The sequence below is a fragment of the Pezoporus occidentalis genome, unplaced genomic scaffold (assembly GCF_034315485.1).
Source record: "Pezoporus occidentalis ecotype Australia unplaced genomic scaffold, CSIRO_AGI_Poc_V1 ctg57, whole genome shotgun sequence".
NCBI classification, from domain to species: Eukaryota; Metazoa; Chordata; class Aves; order Psittaciformes; family Psittacidae; genus Pezoporus; species Pezoporus occidentalis.
Genome location: NW_026915910.1, coordinates 694,831 through 717,723, shown reverse-complemented (window position 1 = coordinate 717,723; position 22,893 = coordinate 694,831). Strand labels below are relative to the sequence as shown.

General features: G+C 40.2%; 1 long non-coding RNA gene across 2 annotated transcripts in view; it reads right to left on the bottom strand.

The window, feature by feature from the left end:
* LOC134173921 (uncharacterized) overlaps nt 1–20,932 on the bottom strand; it is a 66,202-nt gene extending 45,270 nt beyond the window's left edge. The window contains exons 1-3 of one of the 2 annotated variants that reach the window (XR_009968440.1): nt 20,745–20,932; nt 19,925–20,035; nt 18,767–18,983 (exon numbers count right to left, since the gene is read on the bottom strand). This is a non-coding gene — a long non-coding RNA (uncharacterized LOC134173921). Of the gene's footprint in view, nt 1–18,766; nt 18,984–19,924; nt 20,036–20,744 lie in introns of those variants that run through there. The other variant, XR_009968439.1, reaches the window with a different exon arrangement.
* Between the last annotated feature and the right edge of the window lie 1,961 nt (nt 20,933–22,893).

Here is a 22,893-nt window from a genome sequence, read left to right as displayed (position 1 = left end):
AGCATTGGTAATGATGATTGTACATCAATATTTTTCCTTTGGAAGCAATCATAGAATCATAGAATCATAGAATCGTTAGGGTTGGAAAGGACCTTAAGATCATCTAGTTCCAACCCCCCTGCCGTGGGCAGGGACACCTTACACTAAATCATATCACCCAAGGCCTCGTCCAACCTGGCCTTGAACGCTGCCAGGGATGTATGCTTTTTGTGTAGAGCTGGCATTCTTTACTACCAAACATTGGACAGGGTTGGACAAATAGTGAATAAAGTACAATTTCACTAAAAGCTATTGTTTCTGTCAGGCTCCTTAACCATTGCTTAAACTCAACATTTTTCTTGCATGAAAATGGTTTTCATAGTCAAAAATATCTAGAAAGGTTGATATTATAAAGGAAAGCAGTGGACATTGAATCATAAAACTAGGTCAGATATCTGTCTTTAATGTATTTAATTTCAGACAGCTTTCCAAATTAAAGATGATCATGCATTTCCAGAGTGCTATTATTCTTGACTGTCCTGGAATATACAGTGTCTCTTTGACAGCTGTACAGCTGAAAATCATTGTTATTGCTGCTTCTTTTTTTTTTTTTTAATTTGCAAATGCAATTTTAAAACTCTTGAAAAATGGTACAGCAAATTTCAATACCTGAAGAAACAATAGGATGTAGAATGGCAAATACCTTGCAATAAATCAGACTGCAGAGACACAGGAGAATAAACGAGTCTCATTGGCATTAATTTGTCTTTCTTTTTTCTTTCTTTCTTTTTTTTTTTCTTTCCCTTTTTCTAAAAAGTCCTCAATTGCAATATAAACTGAATAAGAAAGTAAAAGGTTGGTTCAGGAGCCAAGTTATCAATATAATACAGAAAGCAATAGTAAAATCTAATAGATGAAGTGTATATGATATTCACATTGGATTAGTGACCAGTGTAGTATATTAACAAAATATTGTGCATTGTACTCAGTAACATATATACATGTACTCAGTAAGATATTTTTCTTATTATAATACAAAAGACATTAATGTAATACAAATGTTCATTCTAGCCAGCCTTATCAGGGATTTCCATGTTGTATTTCTAGCCTGGTCTTCTGCTTATTGTGCTGGTTTACATAATGGTATAAGTGTAAAATGGAGCACGCTTTTGAAATGAGAAGGGCTAAGGTAATGAAGGAGAAATAAGGGAATGAAAACAAAACATAGAGGAAAAGAAAATGGGAGAAAATGAGAGAATGGGAGGAGAAAGTGGGACAGGCTGTGTCAATGTAGGAAAGTAAATAGGAATACCTTTTAAAACTAAGAAACAAAGGAGGAAAATTAATGCCAAGAGGTAAGCTTGTCAGGTCTTATGTCCAAATGTTAAGATCTAATTTTCACTTCTGGCTGAGCTGATTTCTGCTCAGGTATTTATATGTTAAATCTGCATGAAAATGTCCTTTCATCATAGTTTCAACAACTTGCTTCTTGGAAATGTACTTACAGAATGAAATTAAAAGTGGTGTATCATTAAATATCAGAATTCATATTCAAGTGCTGAAAAGTCAGATTTTGTTAACATGAAGTTTAAGACTTAATGGAAAATGCTCAATATCTTGCTTATGCTATGGCCTGTTTGGGTAAGAAAGCATTTATACACTGATATTACTCTTTTATTAATGCAGCCTATTTCAGTGATCATTTGGGATAACTGTATTCTCAAAGTAGTACTTTCAACAGTTTTGCTAACCAGATACTTAAAGGAGATGTCACTACCTCTGAAGATATCATTAGATTGTTCTTAGTATACATGTCTAAAAGAGAGAATTTAATCTTTGATTATTTTTTATCTATGTTTGGATGGAATGAAAAATGCTTCTGACAAGTTATTCTGCTACATTAAGTCCTTATTCTCCTGATAATGATGATCATGGAGGCACTCTTAATTCTCCTGAGGTCTTTAAGTCACAGCATTATTCATAAAATCATAGTATATATTGCTGCATATAAAAATGGCCAAATGAATAAAAAATAAGCCACCAGCAGTATACTAAACTGTCAATATATGCAACCCCAAAAGCCTTCTTATACACATGCATGTCCAAATCTAGACAGCATATTTGGAGGCTTAAACATGTATGCTCTTTCAAAATTTCTGCTATATGCAAGACAGTGATTGATTGGATCATAAATGTGCTTGTGATATGAAAGAAAATAATGCTAGCTAATAAAAAAGAAAACAAAAAGATTGCTGTTGAAGTGTTAAAACTCAGCTGTTTGCTTCTTTTCACAACTACTGCCCCCTACCTTACTTGCAACCTCTCTTCCTTTTATAAATGCCCAGCACAGATCATCACTGGTGTCTAGTATCCAAGACCTATGGAATAAACATCTCATCAAAAGCTCAGTGAGGTTTTCCAATTGTTTCACAGAAAAAAAAAAGCTTACATAAATGCTTGAAAAGCAGCTTTACCAGTAAGTAGAAGTGGCATTTCGCTGCCTGTGGCAACTACAGAAAATGCTAGACAAAACCTTTTTTGAAATTATTTATGTTAAATTGGTCAGGGTTTGGAGTCAGCAATTTTTCTGTTAATTCAGAGAAGTCACTGCTTCACTCCTCTCCAAAAGTAAAAAGTATTCAGTTTAGTATAACAAAGTATGCTTATTGTCTTGTTAGGCTATTTCGGCCCAATACCAACTCATTTGCTCTTTAATCAGCCTTTATGGATGCTTATCTGTTTTATTCCAGTGATGTGAATTGAGGGTTACCTTCTCTAATCTGTTAAATATGTAACTATTGTCTCAGCTAGAGAGTTATTCCTAATATCTCATGCCCATTGCTCCTATTTAAGTCAATTAATTCTTGCCCTGTTTCTAGGGGGCATAGAAATAATCTTATTTGTTTCTTTTTTAAACCATCTGTTTACATAGTCTAAAACTTACCATGTCTACCTTCAGCAGTCTTTGCTTTGTATTAAGGAAGTAAAATAATTTCAGGCTCACTTCAGTAATCGTGCTTCACAGCCTCTTTCATTTTTTTTTTTCTCTCCTATAGACCTTCTCCCTGAAGCTCGGTGCAGGATTGCAGACTTTGTCTATAGCAAGAGAACATAATAGAAGTAGCACATAACATGTCTTATGTCCGATACCACTGGTTTACCCCGTTAAGTTTGATTGCTTTCTTTGGGCAGGATATGTGCCGAAGGAGTAGTTTTGTGTGGAGAATCCAAGTTAGATCTGAATATGCTACTTTGAGCACTGGAGCTGTAAAAAGACATTAATTGCATTTGCACAGTTCTCTGCATGCATTAACTAACTCTGCACTAAAACAACAAAACTGCTGCTGTTTTGTTCACAGTTCACATGAATATCTCCACATGACAGACAGTGCTTGAAATGGGATGGAAACATTTGTTTGTAAAGCCCCTTGCACACCTGGGGAGAGATAGGTAAGGCAAAAAATATCCTGAAAAGTACAGATATTTATTTTTGTAGCTTGAAGAATAAACAAAACTTTATGTATTAAGAACAACAGTCACTTATTATTCATGATACACACTGGCTGTCCTCCCCTACCACTTTCTCAATGAATATATTGCCTGTATTGCCAGAGGGCGTATTAGAAGTCTGAAAAATCCCTATTTGCCTAATGAGTTTCACCAGTTTCACAGTAGTCCCAATATTGGGCAGGCACTGGTTTCAGTTGTTATATTTGTCAATTATCCTGGATAGAGCTCTCAAAATAAACTTAAATGCTATCTTAGGGTCAATAACAAATGCTATTTTAGGGTCAATAACAAATAGATACCTGACTCTTTTAAGAACATTTGACAGTTTAACTCAGATTATAATTTATTCAGAGGCCAGTTACATCAAGGTCTTATTTTTCATTTTTTGCAAATGAGGTACTTTCAGTGAAAAAAAAAAAATCTCCAAATTTTATTCTGTTACTTATCGACCTAGTTTTAGAAATAACATTTTCTCCTGAATAATGAAGTCAGAAGTAGCATACAGACTTGCTGATACTCCTTCACAAAAGTGCGCTTGTCTATTGAATATTTCTTGTGCTCCTACTTTCAAATACTGAGCTTCTGCAGAATATGTTACTTTAATTTTGCCTGCTTACCAATTGCTTATTTAACGAAGGTGTCAATGTTCTGGGCTTCCCTTTTCTGCAGGAAAGCATCTTTGAGGGGAGATAGAACTTGGTGTTTTCTAATGAGGGAAATGTTATTCATTTTGTGTATTTGCACTTCTTCATTTCATCCTGTGATATGCACAAAAGTGGTCATAAAAACTGAACCAGGATCTCCCTGATATGTCTGTGATTTTCAATTTAGGAATTAAAAAAAAAGAAAAAGAAAAAAGAGAGGGAAATTGCTATTTTAAAGGTGACTGTTGTATGTGCGTCCTTTATAGTAATGGCATTTTTTTCCTGTGGTGTTTGACAAAGAATCTGCCAATGCTTAGTGAGGGCTGCAAAAATCATTTCCTGCTGCCAGAAGCAGCCTGTGCTTCTGGTGAGGTGAGAGCACAGTTCAGAGTCATCTGTTACATGAATGAGAAGATGCACGCATTTCAGGAAGAAAGCAGATGAAGAGGGTTTTCTTTCCACTTCAGTAACTCACAGCAGGTATTATAGATTTATTTCCCCTTGTCATGTTGCTTTCATTTTGCTGGATTGTATCAAGGCATTGGGATGTACTATTTAACTTTAGGAGTAGGAAAAAGACCAGCAGTGGTTACTTCATTCAGACTAATATTTTCCATTGCAGTATTTACTTCCCAGTTGGAGGAAACTGTAGAGATACTACATCACTGGATAGCAAGTAATTTAAATGTAACCTCTCAGGTCTGTAAAATCTCTTGCTAGATCTCAAGAAAACCTACAAGGCTCATATGAATCCTTCTGATTGAACATATAAAAATTTTGCCAGGGGTCTTACTCTTGTCCACTACCCTTTTGTCTTCCATTCATTCAATTTCAACTCTGTTCCTTGTCCCTATGTATAAGATCAAGAGCTCCTGACCACATCTGCAAAATCCCCTCATTGCTTACCTTCAGTTGTCTCCTTAAAATTAAAACTGGTCAAAAGATGGGATTTTCCCCTTCTGCTTTCCTTCCAAATCTCCCTCCTTCTGGTCCAGGTCTTGCTGACCCTTCCTCTGACTCCCATCATACCCCAATATCACTTTGTCTCTTGCATCCTCTAGGGAGAGGATTAGAAGGAGCTGAGGAAGGGTGGTACAAAATGGTCTGGAAATTAGGAAAGGAGATAAAACTGGAAAGAAACTTGAAAACAGAGGAGAAAGATACACAGGAAATTTAGAGTAAGTATTCACTGAATCAGTTAGACAAAATTTTCCCATGTAGTGGACTATTGACAAACTCATCAACTCTTCATTGTTTTTTTTTTCACTTTTTTTGTGCTATGAAGACAAAGATTTTCCTGCTCATTGGCTGGATGCCTTATGGTTTTTTTAAGCAAGTATATAAAAAAGAGTAAGTTTCAAGCATCATCCTATGCATTAGAAGGTTTTGAGTTGCCTCCTGCTTTAGCAGCTAGATCAACAGGAAAATCTAGCCAAAGCTGCTTCTATTCCAGCAAGAGCATGTAGGACTGTTCTCTCACTGGATAGCCAGCTGGCTTGCTTCAGCAATGTTTGTGTCATTACATCCTCTTAGCCTCCAAAACAGGGTGGTGACATTCACCTTATCTGTTGGAACTGATCCCCAAACTCAGCTAACTGCCAGACCACATCTGTGAATTTGTTAGGGTTTGGCTAGTTCGTGCAAGCCATGGCTGTCCCAGGGACTGTTCTAGCAGTTTAACAGTCTGTATGATTAAATTCCAGGAAAGCTTCCTGCCACTGATCAATTTAGAAGTGTAGATTTAGTTAAATACTATTTTTTCTCTAGAACAAAGAAGGAATTCTTTGCTGTTAAAGGCCTGGAATTTAAAATGCTACAGACACCACATCGTGCCATAATTTTATGTTAGCATTTTAAAAAGTGAATAATCTATGATCTTTGAGCTAGAATTTGGCATTTTCCAATTGTTACAAGTAACGATGAAACTTAGATATACCTGGAATACTCATGTGGGCTATATTGGCTCCTTTGCCAGCATTCTTGAAAAAATGGAGGAATAGTTTAAGTTTTGTAGGTACAGTATGAGCTACCTGTAACTGGAGCATTTATGTTTAGTTACTTAACAGAGCTGAAACAATAATCCTGAGCAGTGCGCTGCTTAGGAATGGTCTGCATGAACAACCATGGGGACTGGGTGTGCTAAGGCTGAGTTAGCCCACTGCCTTGTTGAGGTGTTTTGGGTTGGTTTTAGCTAACACGTCCAAAGTGTTTCCCACATCTCATCTAATGAATGCAGTTCTATTGCAGGTGTCCCTATACAGGGCACTTGCACTCTGTCTGGAGGTTACACCTTGGAGAAAATACTCTAGTCTCTACACCAGTCCACTAGATTTTTCTGTGCTCCTAAGAGCGACAAGTGTAAATTAAAAAAAAAACAGTTTGAAGAACTTATTACTGGTTATGTTTGGTAAAATCCACCAAGATTTACAATATGGACAAGAATGAGCTTAGCAAGCCATAGAGGAAAAAAAAAAACCACCCACTACCAGGGAATGTGGTGGATTCTACTCCATCCCCTGATTTTGGATGGGAGTTAAATGTTCCTTACATAGAGCTTATTTTGGGACAGTAGAGCTCCAGCTTCTAAGAAACAGGAAACTATGGAACTTCTGGTGGCGGCATGGATGGGGTTTAAAATATATTTTTCTGTTCCATTTTAGTCAGTCTTATAGTTAATAAAAAATTTCTTATTTCAGGGTGGAGGTCCTCATTTCTTGAGGTGCAGGATCCTAAATTGTTTTACCTTGAATATTTAGCTGAATAGCTATGGCAGCTTTCCATATGCATATACAATTTAGTTATGAATCATCTACCTATGGCTGGGTCAGTATTATAGTGGCCTCAGCCCTCATTAGTGTATGACAGCAGATGTGAGATGCTGACACTAGGAAGACAGAGCTATTCTAACCAAAAATATTCTATCTTTCTTTACTGCTTTCCTTGCTCATTGCCAGCTCTATTATTTCTACTCTCTGGTTTTGTGTGCTTAAATTTTACTACTGTGCATTTTTAATTTTTCTTGTATAACATTGTTTTCTATTTGGAAAATGGAAAGTATACTCTGCTTATTTCTTCCACATTGTTTGTATACCTCTGTAATTAATTAAAATAATTGCATTCTAAGTACATGAGAAACAAACCATATGATCCTGGTCATTCTTACCATATGTATTGGAACAACTTGCAGTTACATATTAGCAACCAGACTCCTGTAAAAATTCTGCACAGAAATATGTACAGTGGCCTATTAGACAGTATTTCTTATGTTTCTGCATAGTTTTGGGTAAATTTGTGTAAGCCTACACAGATAATTTGATATGAATGACCTGCTTGTTAGCTTGTTTCTTCAGCTCCACACACAATGTGCACAGTATTCTGCAATAAAATCATGTTTAGACAAGTTTTAGCCTCTTTGTTAAGGACTCCTGTCCAGCCATATGCCAGACTATCAAGACTGCAGCAAACTAGTGAGTGAAGATTCAGACTCCAATGTCTATGAATGCCAAACTGTTTTAAAATATTAACAGAATCTCATTTATCTGAGGGCTGTGGAAAACAAATGGAGAAGTGACGTATTTCTAGGAATCTCAGAAGATGCTTGGTACAAACTCTTTGAAAGCTGAGTGACGGAGATTTCAGTGGTGTGTCCATACAAAAAGGACAAAAAGTGGAGGGAAAACCTGCATCTCATGGGTCATTTGGGACTGAATCAAGGATTCTACATTTGTACATTTAAACAATTCTTTTTATGTGAATATTATTATGAAGAAAAAGTTCATTTACCCCCATTTTCATCTTTTGATCTCAGTCCTTCCTTTTTTCGTTTTTTTTTTTTTTCTGTCTTCTGTTTTCTCTTCCTTTTCCATTACCTCTGTTTCTGTCCTTTTATACCTTTCACTCCTTTGTACTCTCCTCATCCTGAAACACCCCAGTAAGCCTCCAGCTGAGGTACTTCCAATGAATATATCAGCACATCATACTCTGTTCCCAGTTGTGCTTTTACCTTCAACAAGGGAACTCATACAAATGAAGAAGAATGTGTGATGCCTCAAATTCTTGGAAGTTCACTTTTTCCCAGAGAAAACAAAGAGAGTACTTAGTGGCTCTTCTGGGATATCTAGCAGTACTCAGCTGCCATTGGGCTCTGATGTTTCTGGAAGCAAGCTGTGCAACAGAGCAAAACCCAGAGATTGAGCTTTTAACTCATAGACTTGTCCTATGAAGAGTAATTAGTATTGATGGGGTACTTAAATTACCCATGCATCAGTCAATATAGAAACATAAAAGGAGAAACCTTATTCAAATTTGTTGGTGAGAACAAGTGATACTAATAAAAAATGCAGAGAGAGGAAGTCTACTCTTGTAGACTGGATCCTGATTAATGCAAAAAAAAAGTAGTCGGGAAAAGAAAAGTGAAAGGCCACGTGGGTGACCAAAAGCACTAAATACTAAGTTCTTGATTTACAGGAGTAACAAAGATGGAGAGTGATAAAATAAGGTTTTCAGGAAAAAAGTCTTCAATCGACAGTTCAGAATGACCTGCAGGGAAGCAAACATACTAGAAAGTGGTCTGTAAGTATTTTAATGAAATCATTATCTTGTCATGAACTACATCACTGAAGGGTAGCGATAGTGACTTAGCAAAATCGTGATGTCTTTCAAAACATGGCCATTTAGTGGGCATCATACAGAAAACAACCTCAGTAATTAGGAACAAATGCAATAGCACAATGCATGTAGTAAAAAAATCAGAAAGTTTAGAGTCAGGCAGAGGAAAATAACCAAGCACGTTCTCCAAATATGTACATTGAAAATAAAATGATCATGTAAAATAATTCAGTAGGGAAAGTTGAACTTGCTACATACAGTAAAGCAACTGTTACTTTGAGCTCTTTAAATGAGAATGTTGTGTCCAAGCTGTAATCTTCTCCTCCCGGCTGATAAGCTTTCAACAGGACACCACTCTTCAGCCAAGATGTGGATCTCTTAAAGAATATCTAGACGAAAGAAATGAAAATTTTAAAATAAACCTGCAAGCTTGGAAAAATGGGTTTGCCTTATCTTGAGAAGTCTGATAGGGGCTAAAGAGATGATCTGAAAGCAACTTTCCAATACATAAAATGTAGCTGCAAAAATGAAATTAAATGAAATAAACAGTTCTGTGTGTCCGCAGTAGGTAGAATAAGAAATAATGAATCTGAATGGCACCAACAGTCCTTAGAATGATGTGTCTTTTCTTCAAGGAAGATGGTGGATTCTCCACACCAATGGAGGAATCAGGATGAGAGATTCTCATTTTCAGACTCAAGTTTTTTCTTGACAGTTGAAGAAATGAGTAATTAAGAAGCAGACAACTGCAGGTGTTTAGGCAGACCTCCTCTCCGGTGTGAGGCTTGCATATTCACAGAAATTCATTCATTAAAATGTTGAAATAAATTGGAAGCAGATGATTTTTGTACTAACTGCTGTAAAGATGCCAAAAGAAGAATCTTTATTGATATTTAAGTGTTTTGCTTAGTACTCCAGCACTCGGGTGCATAATAATGTCAATATTCACAATGTCTGTGTTTTTTCCTTTAGAATTAGACTGTTATGCTGAACAGTTTATGTGTCTCAATGACTGCAGCTGCACTGCTAAAGAAAACACATCGGAAATTGTGGCTCTCAGACCTACTGGCTTGGTCTAATTCATGTTCACACTGCGAAAAATTTTCACAGAAATATCTAGTTTGGCTATGCCCAATCTGTCATGGCAATGGATACTGCTTCAAATATACACTCCCAAAAGATATCTGTGAACAATGTAGCACACAACACAGACCAAGGCTAATTCTGACAGGTAATTGAACATGATGGCTTTGCATTTTGGGATAAAGAGAAATTTTACTGATGCTTTTTCTTATAGACACAAGAATCAGGAGGTGGTATGAGAGACTCAGATTTAATTTTAAAATACAATATGTTTATAACCCTGCCCCTTGTAAAGGAACTTGAGTGAGAGAAAAGAGAACTATTTACAAAGAGAATCATTTAAAAAGAGAGCTGTTTACTAAGTTGAAAGAAAACAGAACATAATTTTAAAGTCAATTTCATGATTTTCATGGCTTGACTCATGATTTTAGAAAGCTTATGGTTGGAAACATTTCAAGATTTATGAAACATTTTCAGCTAAATATTATTATATCTTTAATATATAAATCCAAATCTTTTCCCAGCAGTCAAATACACTTCCAGCTAAATCTAACAGAAGCTGCAATCCGCTTGAGAATTTGGCTCCAGTTTCTGATAGAAAATATGGACCTTCTCATGATTCAGGAGTTTTAAAAAGCCATTACTGAGTAGGATGCCTGACTGAAATTGAACCACCTTATTTTTCTATGATGATTACTCATTTGACACACCTCACATTCATATTTTACTGTTAGCACTAAAGAAGTTAGGTATGGCAGGGGGTTTAGAACTAGATGATCTTAAGGCCTGTCCTGGGTTTAGCAGTAGCAGTCAATTTTTCTCCTTCTTGGTAGCTGGTGCAGTGCTGTGTTTTGACTTCCAGCCTGGGAACAGTGCTGATAATACCGATGTTTTCAATTGTTGCTAAGTCATTTTTACCCTGACCAAGGACTTTGTGAGCCTCATGCTCTGCCAGGGAGGAGGGGAAGCTGGGAGGAAGCAGAGACAGGACACCTGACTCAAGCTAGCCAAAGAGGTATTCCATACCACAGCACGTCATGTCCAGGGAGGGAACTGGGAGTTACCCAGAAGGACACGGTCTTCTGGGTCAGACTTGTTTTTCAGTGGGTGATATCGTATTCTCTTCCCTTGTTATTTTCTCTTATTGTTGTTGTTGTTAGTGGTGGCAGTGGTGATTTGTGTTGTACATTGGTTGCTGGACTGTTCTTGTCTCAACTTGTAGGAGTTGCACTCTTTCGATCCTCCTCCCCATCCCTTTTGGAGCGGGGAAGGGGAGAGCCCCGGGGGGGGACTCACTGGGAGTGAGTGAACAAGCTGTCTGGCTAGGGTTTAAACCATGACAGTTCTTTTGGGCACCCAACGTGGGGCACGAAGCGTTGAGATAACAACAGATCTGTCCAGATTAATAGTCACTCGTCACAATGCTGATTTAGGCTCTCAAGGTTGTTCCTCTTGATCTCACAGTTTCAGTATATCATATCTTACTTCCATCCGGTATTTGCTGTATTAGTGTTTTTCAAGTGTGGGGCTTGGGCTAAGGTTTTTGTCTCATTGTACTTTATGATAATGACTTGTAATACAATAGAATCATTGATCATGAAACTGATCTGGCTTATGTTCCCAGTGTGGTCACCACCTTTATACTTTGGGAGGTAGATAATAGAAGTGCTTAGCAATTACACATCTTTTTTCTCCTTCTCGGGTGGTCAACATGTGACGGAGACATCCTTTTACCCTCCCAGTCCTCCCCCCAGACCACTTAAAGCATCATTTGAGAGTTTTGAAGTTTTTAGATCGTCTTTTAATGCTGTTGAGACTTGTTTGCTGATCGTGATGGGGAGCACCATGTTGGCACGCATACAGACTGTATTTTGCCCATGACTGATTTCAAGAGTTAAGCGGAGTCAGGTTTGGGTCTTGTCTGGGGTCAAACGACAATATAGGAGGACCAAGAGATTTTCCCTGAGGCTGGACAGTCATGAGTGGCAGGGTGTGTGGGATAGCATGGGCAAGTATCTAGGTCAGTGGGCCCCTCCAGTACTTTGGAATTTCACCACCGAACAAGTGCAAAATCCAGAAGAATTAGTAAAACACTTAAATGAGGTGTGTGGTCATTCTGGCCATACCAGAGATGGACAAATCATGGCAACGTGCTGGGACTTGGCCTATGCTTACAGGGCCTTGTTCAACACTATCCAGCACCTTCAAAAGGAAAAGAATGTTGGTGGATCTGAGGGCAAAGCAACAGTCAGCGCAGTTACTCCAGCTCCAAGCACAGCAGCTTCACCACCCCCAGCGACAAGTACAGTCACTACTCAAACTTTGGCTGCGATGAACAGCGCAGCTACCCCGGTGGCAAGTACAGCAGCTGCTCAAACTTCGACTGCAACAGACATCGCAGCTACCCCAGCTCCAAGCACAGCAGCAACAAGTACAGTCACTACTCAAACCACAGTGATAATCATTGCAGCCAAACCTGAGGACCACTTCGTACCAATATCGGTTGCCCCTGCACAAGAGAAAAAGCAAAAAAGAGGCAAGAAGGGTGAAGCGAGATGAAGAAACAATGTATTCACCACCTGGTCCAGAATCTGATCAGGAGTCATCATCACATGACGAAGAAGAAGAAGAAGAGGTGACTTCTCGACCTCGGACCTCAACCGAGCTATGGAATATGCGAAAAGATTTTACCCGTCAACCAGGGAAGCACATCATCACCTGGCTGCTCTAATGCTGGGACAATGGGGCCAATGGTCACGAACTAGAAGGTACAGAAGCCAAGCAGCTGGGATCACTTGCTAGAGAAGGAGGAGCTGACAAAGCAATTGCAAGAGAGAAAAAGTCCCTCAGTCTTTGGAGGTGGCTTTTGGCAGCTGTGAAAGACAGGTTTCCATACAAGGATGATGTTATGAGTCGTTAGGCCAAGTGGACTACTATAGACAAAGGCATCCAGTCTCTGAGGGAATCAGCCATCGTAGAGATGATCTATCACATCAAGCCGAAGAACGGGGATATACACATAGATCCAGAAGAAGTTGAATGTATACGACCCATATGGCGAAAACTTCCAGGGAATGCACCATCCTCATATGCCCATTCACTGGCAACAGTAACCTGGAATGACATAGTACCACTAACAGTGGATGAAATGGTTCATAAACTCCGAGAGTTCGAAGACAATCTCAGCCCTTCCATCATCTCAGCTGTGGGAAAAGCTGTCCCAGGATCTCAGACAATTGAGGGACGATCTATCTGATTTATCCAGCTCCTCACGTGTACCAACACACGTCTCAGTTATTAACAAAAGGCGTCCTATTCTTCGAGAGAGGAGATATAGCAGGTATACACCACGGAGTACCCTATGGTTTTACCTGCGGGATCACAGAGAAGACATGATAAAATGGGATGGAAAACCTACTTCAGCTTTGGAGGAACGGGCGAGTGAATTGAAGAGGGGAGCAAGGGCCAAGACTGATCGTCCCATGAGAGCTACGGCTTCAGTCTCTGGTGTGAAGTTTCCCAGATGGAGTGGAAGAGCTGATTTTACTCCAGCTCCTGTGATAACGAAGAATAATCCCTTTCACCACGATTTAGGTGTCCAACGCTGTGATGACTATTAGAGGGCCCCTGCCTCCAGCCAGGTGGAGGTAGGGGACAATCGGATTTACTGGACTGTGTGGATCAGATGGCCTGGCACATCAGTCCCACAGAAGTATAAGGCTCTAGTAGATACCGGTGCACAGTGTACCCTGAGGCCATCAAGCTGCCAAGGGGCAGAACCCGTTTATATTTCTGGAGTGACAGGAGGATCCCAAGAGTTGACTGTACTGGAGGCTGAAATCAGCCTGACTGGGAGGAGGAAATGGCAAAAGCACCCCATTGTGACTGATCCAGAGGCTCCATGCATCCTTGTCATAGACTACCTCAAGAGAGGGTACTTCAAAGACCCAAAAGGGTACCGGTGGGCTTTTGATATTGCTGCTTTGGAGACTGAGAAAATTGAGCAGCTGTCCACCTTGTCTGGTCTCTCAGAGGATCCTTCTGTTGTGGGGTTGCTGAAAGTCGAAGAACAACAAGCGCCAGTTGCGACCACAACAGTGCACCGGTGGCAATATCGCACCAATCGAGACTCCCTGATTCCCATCCATCAGCTGATCCGTAGACTGGAGAGCCAAGAAGTGATCAGCAGGACCCACTCACCCTTTAATAGCCCCATATGGCCAGTGCGAAAGTCTAATGGAGAGTGGAGACTAACCGTACACTATCATGGCCTTAATGAAGTCACACCACCATTGAGTTCTGCCGTACCAGACATCCTAGAACTTCAGTATGAACTAGAGTCAAAGGCAGCCAAGTGGTATGCCACGATTGATATTGCCAATGCATTTTTCTCAATTCCTTTGGCAGAAGAGTGCAGGCCACAGTTTGCTTTTACTTGGATGGGTGTCCAGTTCACTTGGAACCGACTGCCCCAGGGGTGGAAACACAGCCCTACCATTTGCCATGGACTGATCCAGACTGCACTGGAACAGGGGCAAGCTCCAGAACACCTGCAATACATTGATGACATTATTGTGTGGGACGATACAGAGGAAGAAGTCTTTGAGAAAGGGAGGAAAATAATCCAAATCCTGCTGAAAGCCAGTTTTGCCATAAAACGGAGTAAGGTCAAGGGACCTGCACAGGAGATTCAATTTTTGGGAATAAAATGGCAAGATGGACGTAGACAGATGCCCACAGATGTGATCAACAAGATAACAGCAATGTCTCCACCAACTAATAAGAAAGAAATGCAAGCTTTCTTGAGTGCTGTGGGGCTCTGGAGAATGCACATCCCAAATTACAGTTTGATTGTAAGCCCTCTCTATCATGTGACCCGGAAGAAGAATGATTTTAAATGGGGCCCTGAGCAACAATAAGCCTTTGAGCAAATTAAATGAGATATAGTTCATGCAGTAGCCCTTGGACCAGTCTGGACCGGACCAGATGTAAAAAATGTACTGTACACTGCAGCTGGGGAGAACGGTCCTACCTGGAGCCTCTGGCAGAAAGCTCCAGGGGAGACTCGAGGTTGACCCCTCAGCTTTTGGAGTCAGGGATGCAAAGGATCTGAGGCCAGCTATACCCCAACTGAGAAAGAGATACTGGCAGCCTATGAAGGGGTTCGAGCTGCTTCGGAAGTGATTGGCACTGAAGCACAGCTCCTCCAGGCACCCCGGTTGCCCGTGCTTGGCTGGATGTTCAAAGGCAGGGTCTCCTCTACACATCACACAACTGATGCTGCATGGAGTAAATGGGCTGCACTAATTACACAACGAGCTCGAATAGGAAATCTCAGTCGTCCAGGCATTCTAGAAGTCATCATGGACTGGCCAGAGGGCAAAGATTTCGGAATGTCACCAGAGGAGGAGGTGATGCGCGCTGAAGAGGCCCCACCATATAATAAACTGTCAGAAAGTGAAAAGCAGTATGCCTTGTTTACTGATGGCTCTTGTCATACTGTGGGAAAGCATCGGAGATGGAAGGCAGCTGTATGGAGTCCTGGACGACAAGTTACAGAAACTGCTGAAGGAGAGGGTGAATCGAGTCAGTTTGCCGAGGTGAAAGCCATCCAGCTGGCCCTGGACATTGCTGAATGAGAAAAGTGGCCAGTACTTTATCTCTATACTGACTCATGGATGGTGGCAAATGCCCTGTGGGGGTGGTTGAAGCAATGGAAGCAGAGCAACTGGCAACCTAGAGGTAAACCCATCTGGGCTGCTGCACTGTGGAAAGATACTGCTGCCCGGACGCAGAAGCTGGTGGTGAAGGTACGTCATGTAGATGCCCATGTACCCAAGAGTCGGGCCACTGAGGAACACCAGGACAACCAACAAGTGGATAAAGCGGCTGATTGAAGTGGCTCAGATGGACTTAGATTGGCAACATAAAGGTGAATTATTTTTGGCCCAGTGGGCCCATGACACTTCAGGCCATCAGGGCAGAGACGCAACATATAGATGGGCCCGTGATCGAGGGGTGGACTTAACAATGGACACTATTGCCCAGGTTATTCATGAGTGTGAAACCGTGCTGCAATTAAGCAAGCCAAACGGTTAAAGCCTCTTTGGTATGGAGGACAATGGTTGAAGTACAAATATGGGGAGGCCTGGCAGACTGACTATATCACACTGCCGACATCCCGCCAAGGCAAACGCCATGTGCTTACCATGGTGGAAGCAGCCACCGATGGCTGGAAACATACGCCGTGCCCCATGCCACTGCCCGGAACACTATTCTGGGCCTTGAGAAACAGATTTTGTGGTGACACGGCACCCCAGAGAGAATTGAGTCAGACAATGGGACTCATTTCCGGAATAACCTTATAGATATTTGGGCCAAAGAGCATGGCATTGAGTGGGTATATCACATCCCCTACCATGCACCAGCCTCTGGGAAAATCGAACGGTACAGTGGGCTGTTAAAAACTACACTGAGAGCAATGGGTGGGGGAACTTTCAAGCATTGGGATACACACTTACTAAAGGCCACCTGGTTGGTCAACACCAGAGGATCTGCCAACAGGGCTGGCCCAGCCCAGTCAGAACTTTTACATGTTGTAGAGGGGGACAAAGTTCCCATGGTGCATATGAAGAATTTGCTGGGGAAGACAGTCTGGGTGATTATATGAATTAATAGTTTCAATAATAGTTTCAATAATAGTTTCAATAATCACAAGATTCCAACATCATCTATGCTGATGAATGGATCAAGACTCTTCAAGTAATATTGAAATTCTAAAATAAATACAACTTCGGGCAAAAATGGAGGTCAAGCAGGAAACCACCTGGCACAACTGGACAGGTGTGCAAAGTCAGATTCTGAACTGAAATTTACATTTTTCTTGTTATAATATATTGCTCTAGAGATTCGATTCATCTGGTGCCTCAGAAGTTTAACAGTGTTGTTTCTGTAACGAAAATCACAGGTCACATATGAAAAGCAGAGTTGGCTCTTTTAGCACATACTTGCAAGCATCTCTAAATTTAATACAATCTCCACTAGCTATTTTTCCACTACTAGACTGTCTCCCTGCCTTCTGCTTTTTAAAGAAACAGTGTATAATCAGCTAGCTTTTTAAGGGGCTTAACAAGGTGAAAAATATTGCAATCACTCTCCTGTTTTATAATGCCTTTGCCGTCCTGTAAAATAACAACATGGTGCCTGTCCACACCTCCTGCACTGACTCAATCTATTAGAGTTTAGTTGAGGCAAATTCTGCTAATAAAATGCTGTTCTGAATTCATTTTTCTGCCCCCAGTCTTCTTTTAAGCAGAGGAGTTTGTGTTTCTACAGTGGGTCCTTCCTGCCTGTGTTTTCTCTTTAGATAGGTAAGATACATTATCACCTTCTCTAATTGGATTATGAGCTGCCTTGTTGATGCTAATTTATTTAATTTATTCATCCTAATGATTTTTCACATGCTTCCTCTTCTGCACTGACAAATGATAAAATGATAAAACAGCATAGTAACCCCTATTTAAACACATGACCAGAACCCCGTGCCCCTTTTGTCTTCAGATGCCTGGTACAATTTTGGGTGTTGTGCAGTCCTGACACAAGGTAATGCTATGAAACAAATTCAGGCTAGTCTGACAGCCACCATCTTATCTGACAAAAGCAAAGCTGAAGACTACCAAGCATTGTTTATACTAATAAATTAAACATGCCTGGGACTGTTCTTGAGTGCAGAGGCCAAATGGGTGGACGCACTGTAAAACTCTCTCCAAAACAGGAGGGTTTGCATCTGGACTGCATATCAGAAGTGGTTCCTCCTGTTTCTGACAGACTCAGTTTGAGAGGTTGTTTGTTGGCCTGAGCCAAAACCACCCCAGTCGACCAACCTGGCAATTTCATCATTTGGTCAGTTGGGTTTTGGTATCCCTGGAGAGTCCCTGGTACTTTCAGAGTATCAGGCCAGACAAAACCTTGGAGTACTGCTCTTAGAGAGCTACTTTAAATATAACCCTCTTTCTTGTAAGTCAGAGCAAATTTTCATGTGATTCAGTGCAGCAGTTCTTGCTCAAAATCCACAAATATTAGCAATATTTGCCGACCAGGCTTCTGTAACCACATTTTAATTAGCTTGCATCTTCCTTCGGCATCATTGAATGATTCCGTCAGCAGTGCTGAACCATTAAGCTGACTTGAAAAAAAAAAAAGGCTTTTGTTTATGCTGAAACATGAACATTGCTTTCCTGAGTATATTGTGCCTGAATGTTTTTTTGTTTGTTTGCATTAAAATGTTGAGATAGTATAATATTAGATCAGTAGATGAGAAAGGAGGCCTGATAAGAACACATTATTGTGACGTGTATTAACAGAACAGTAATAGTGACACAGATTTAATGACAGTGTGATAAATAAGATAGAAAGGTGAGTACATACCTGGTGTTTATGCATAATAAAGTAAGAATGCGTTGTCTGCTCTACTTTTTCTGTACCAGTAAATTGTCTTTGGATAAAAACACCATGCTTAGCTGTTCTAGAGAAATACTGATGAAAAACTAATGCTAGTGGAAGAATGCTTGCGTGCAAACAACATCAGTTAGGTTTTTCCAAGTATTTTCTGATCTTTTTGCTTATTATTATCAAAAGTAGCTGAGGAGCAAATGATCGGGAAACGGAGATAAAAATGAAACCAGATTTGTTTTTCTCAATGCCCATTGGCCCATGAGTGAGACTGAAGTGTTTCAGGGCTGGAACAGATTGGGAAATACACTAATTCTTCCGCCATAGTTCAGAACTACTCACTAAAGAGGGAAAATGTGGGGAGGGATGAAGAATTTCTCCTTCCTGGGCTGCATCAGTTTCTTGCTTAAAGATGAAGGCTGGAATAGTGAATCTGGGTCCGTCTTTGATACAAAATTGGGTAAAACCGCCCCAGTGCTCAGTGTTGGTAGATGTTAATGCAACACACATTAACAGGAGATTAGGATTTGTGGGCAGTGTTCTTAATATCCACCGAGAAGGACAAACAGCTGTTTCTGGAAAGGGTTGTTGTGGAGTAACCTGTTTTGTGATCAGCACCTATTAAAAAGATTGAAAAAGCTTCACTTGGATGCGAACCTTGCTGTTGCCTTCTATGCACCTCAAAACTGAGCTGCAGGAAGGAGCCCCCTGGGAATAGAATACAGAAGAACAGGAAAATTTCAGTGGAAGCAGAATACATCAGATGGTATCAATCCACATTTCTCACATTATATGTCACCTCATTTTCTTGCACACTCTGTCTGGTTGTAGTGTGGAATGTAAGTTATGGAAACTCGTCCACGAATAAATCTAAAAAATAACATAGGGCTTGTAACCAGGAAGTGGGTTACAGACCCTATGTTTGTAAGTGGGTAGCAGTCCAGACAGTGTCCCGGTAAGGCTGCTGGCTACAAGAATTGTCAAATAAAACTTACCAAAAGAGATTCATCGGTACAGTGACTTCAGACTTACTGAACCTGGGAGGACCTTTCTGGCCCATGCTGCCAGGCTTTGATTCTGATGTATGCATGCTTTTATAGGATATTCATAGGTGTTTTTTGCTTCTCTTTCATTGTCTTACCACCACAACTTTGATTTGTGTAACTTCTCAAGCACATTTATATTGAAAGCAAAACATATCTAGGAGAGGGAAAGCTCTTCTGGGATGCAGCATATTCCTTTGGCCCTGTTGCAGCTGTGAATCTGACAGGCTCTTCCTGTGCTTAGGATGCTGGAGAGCTAGGAGAAAAAAATATCCTGCCTGACCATGATTTGTTTGGAAAACCCTGAGTATTCCCATAGAGTGGAAATAACATTTTCTTATCCCCATGGACCACTGTGACAGGTAAGTACACAAAAGTCTTTAAGTTACTCAGATAAAGCATAAGGATACACAAGTCTTTGATTTCTGAATGTCTGCGAGTGGGAGAAGACCAGAGAGGGAAACAAGATGGTCAGTGAAAGGCAGGGGCTCTGCTGGTGCTTATTTTTTGTTGTTGCTGTTGAAATCAGTCCGTAGAACAATGCTGCAGCAAGTGGCAATTTTTATTTCTGATTTCCCAAAGATGTTCTTGTACAAGGTAGCTTACCATCCCCACCCTCTCTGGCTACCTCTGGCATTTCCTCCACAGCATCTGAACATCCTCCGCATACACTCAATGACCAGATGTTCTCTGTCACGCTGCTCCTCCAAAACTAAGCTGAAGAGAGAAAAAAAAAAAAATCTGAAAAAAAAAAGGAACTCAAACTAAATCATGCAGGGATTACACTAACAGAAAATGATGCTCTTGCTATGGAAACTATTAAAGAAAACCTGATTTTGTCTTTATATAGTAGGGTTCATTAACTTTCTCTCTGGTACAGCTAATGACCTGAACAGAAGCTGTGGTTCATTAGTGATCTTTCTCTCTCTGCCTGGCAGTTGAACAGAAAAAAGAAAGAGCTGGAAGGAGAGACAGAAGCTCTAAGTGAGACAGAACAGCATTACATGTTTCCAGGTTAGCAGAACAAAATTTTCTTCTGTTCCTGTCCTTGAAATAGGAATATTTACAGCTAAACTCATCCTTTATACCAGAGTGGATTTAGTTATCAAAAGAGCAGGAAAAGCAGTTTGTTTACCCTCTCTTCACTAATTTTTTGTTCAGGAGCTGCCAGGATCTGCTTTGATCTCTGGAGCTTGTAGGATCTTAAGGTTTGCTATGCCTTATGAGCAGCAGCTCCATGGGGTCATTTTGGCAGCAGGAATCAGCTGCAGGGAGGTTCAGGAATATCCTGGTCTGATCTGCTTTGCAGGCATCCAGCTCCTGCAGGAAATGCCTTGCGAGTTTGCATTGGTGCAGCCTTCTTCAAACTGCCTTTGTAATAATGTTCATCCAGCAGGATAAGGAGAGGGTGGATAGTGCTGCGTACCTGGCTCAGGGGTGGTGCTGATGCAAACCAAAGCAAGCTCAGGGAGCTATGAAAAGGTGTTTCTGTTTCCCTGAGTGGAAAGATTTCCACTTTTTTAAGTTACTTGTGAAAACCTTCTTTGTGGGGCTGTGATTATCAAGAAAATCTATTCCTCTTCAGCATGCCATTCTTACAGAACAAGGAAGGGTCTTTAATTAATATTGAGGCAGAAGAGAGGAAATGGGCAAAAAAGAGAAAGAAACATTAAAATATTACATAACTTACAAAATAATACACTAAAATATTCTGCCACTCAAATTTTCATGGCTGTTTATTTTTTCTGAACATCATTGCACTTAGCTTTTAATGTCATAATAAAATTGAATACCTCTCATCACCTCTTGTATTTAAACTCAATTTTGTCAGAAAAAGGTGTGCAGTTTACTGTGACGTTAAAATGAACATTAGCAGCAAGTAACCAGTGAAAATTACCTGCCTGTGAAGGTAATTTTCTCTTTCCCTATTTTTTGATACATGGTGCAACACTAAAATATATATATCTTAAGTGTTTTTAGAAGAATTAGTCTTAATTATAATCAAATGTAAAGAAGCAGTTAGTTAAATAAATAATATTAGATGGCTACTGAAATGTCAGACCTGTAAACATAAACTGCATGCTTGGTTTGGGTAGTTAATGTTTTCAGAAAGCTCTAGGTGAACAGAAGTATGAATGAATGAATGAATGAGTGGACCAAGAGCTGGTGGCATACATTTTTCAACTTGAAAGGGATCCTGAGTCATACACAATACTAACCTATAGTCACCAAAATTAGACATGGAAAAGACATGTCAGACAAAGCAAACTGTTTTATTTTTAGTTCTCTGTGTTACTTTGTCCAATCTAACTTTAAGTATTGGAAGCAGTAGGTCGTCCCTATGGGTTAATATGCCACACTCACTATTGAATTTTCAGTGATATTCAGCCTAATTTTCCCTTTGTTTAATTTCTTGATGTAGCTCCTACTTATATCTATATACTCAAGCCTTTATTTATTTATCTATTATTTTGTTTCCTTTGAACATGCAGAATAACAGCTTTGTTATTATTAATCTTACAAGCATTTTGGGATTCAGAGTGCCTGTGAAGTTGCCCTCAAAGCAAGTGTTGTGCTGCCTAAGGATCTAGCTGCCTGGATGAGTTAGGTCCCTGGCACCCATCTGCACATAAGATATAGATAAGACTTTGAAGTGCCATGCCAAAGTGTATGGAAGATAAGTTACCCCTTACAGCTAACCAAAAGCAGACACTAGCTTGTAAGCAATGTCTGAGCTTATCCACCCCCTGTCTCGTCGTTGTTCAAAACACAGATGACAAAGCTGTCATCTGCTGCTTGTAATTTAGGCAACCCACATGGAAAATAAGATTAAGAATGGTGGCCTTCATACAGTTTGCATTATTTGTCTGTTTTTGATTATTTTTCCTATTAAAGCATCACTCCCTGTTGTAGGCTGCTCCCCTTTTGGCCACAGATTGTAAGAGTAGCTCAGACACCTGCAAATAGCTGATCTTCAATATGTTGAACTGCTTAAAAGCAATGGTGTTATCCCGGCTGGCTGGACTAGGACCTTCCTGGAAATCAAAGACATGAGTCACCTTCTGTGGCTGTACACGTGCACCTGACCTTTTTGAAAGGGGCTCACAGTGGTGGGTCAGGGAGATGCAGGAAAACGTTTCCATGCTAAAATTTTACAAGTGATATTTAGGATTGTAGCATGGTTTAAGTTGGAAGTGACCACTGTAAATCCCATGTCTCTTGCTCCATTGCAAAGCAGGGCCAGCTTAGGTCAGGTTGCTCAGGGCTGTGTCCAGCTCAGTTCTGACTGTCTACAAAGATAAGGATTTGCAGCTTTTCTGGGATACATGTTCTGGTGTTTGACTCTGTCATGGTAAAAAAAAAAAAAAAAAAGTATAATCAGAATTTCCTTTGCTGCACTTGTGGTTTTGCAAATCTTTGTTGTACATCCAAGTACAACAATAAGGTTATTTGTCTGTTTGTCCAAGCCTCATAAAAATAAAGCCTTTTTAAGGTATCAGTTAAGGGGAGTTTTATGTTTACTGTATTGTTTGCTAGAAGTGTGGTCTTAGGTCATACTATCATACTATCATCAC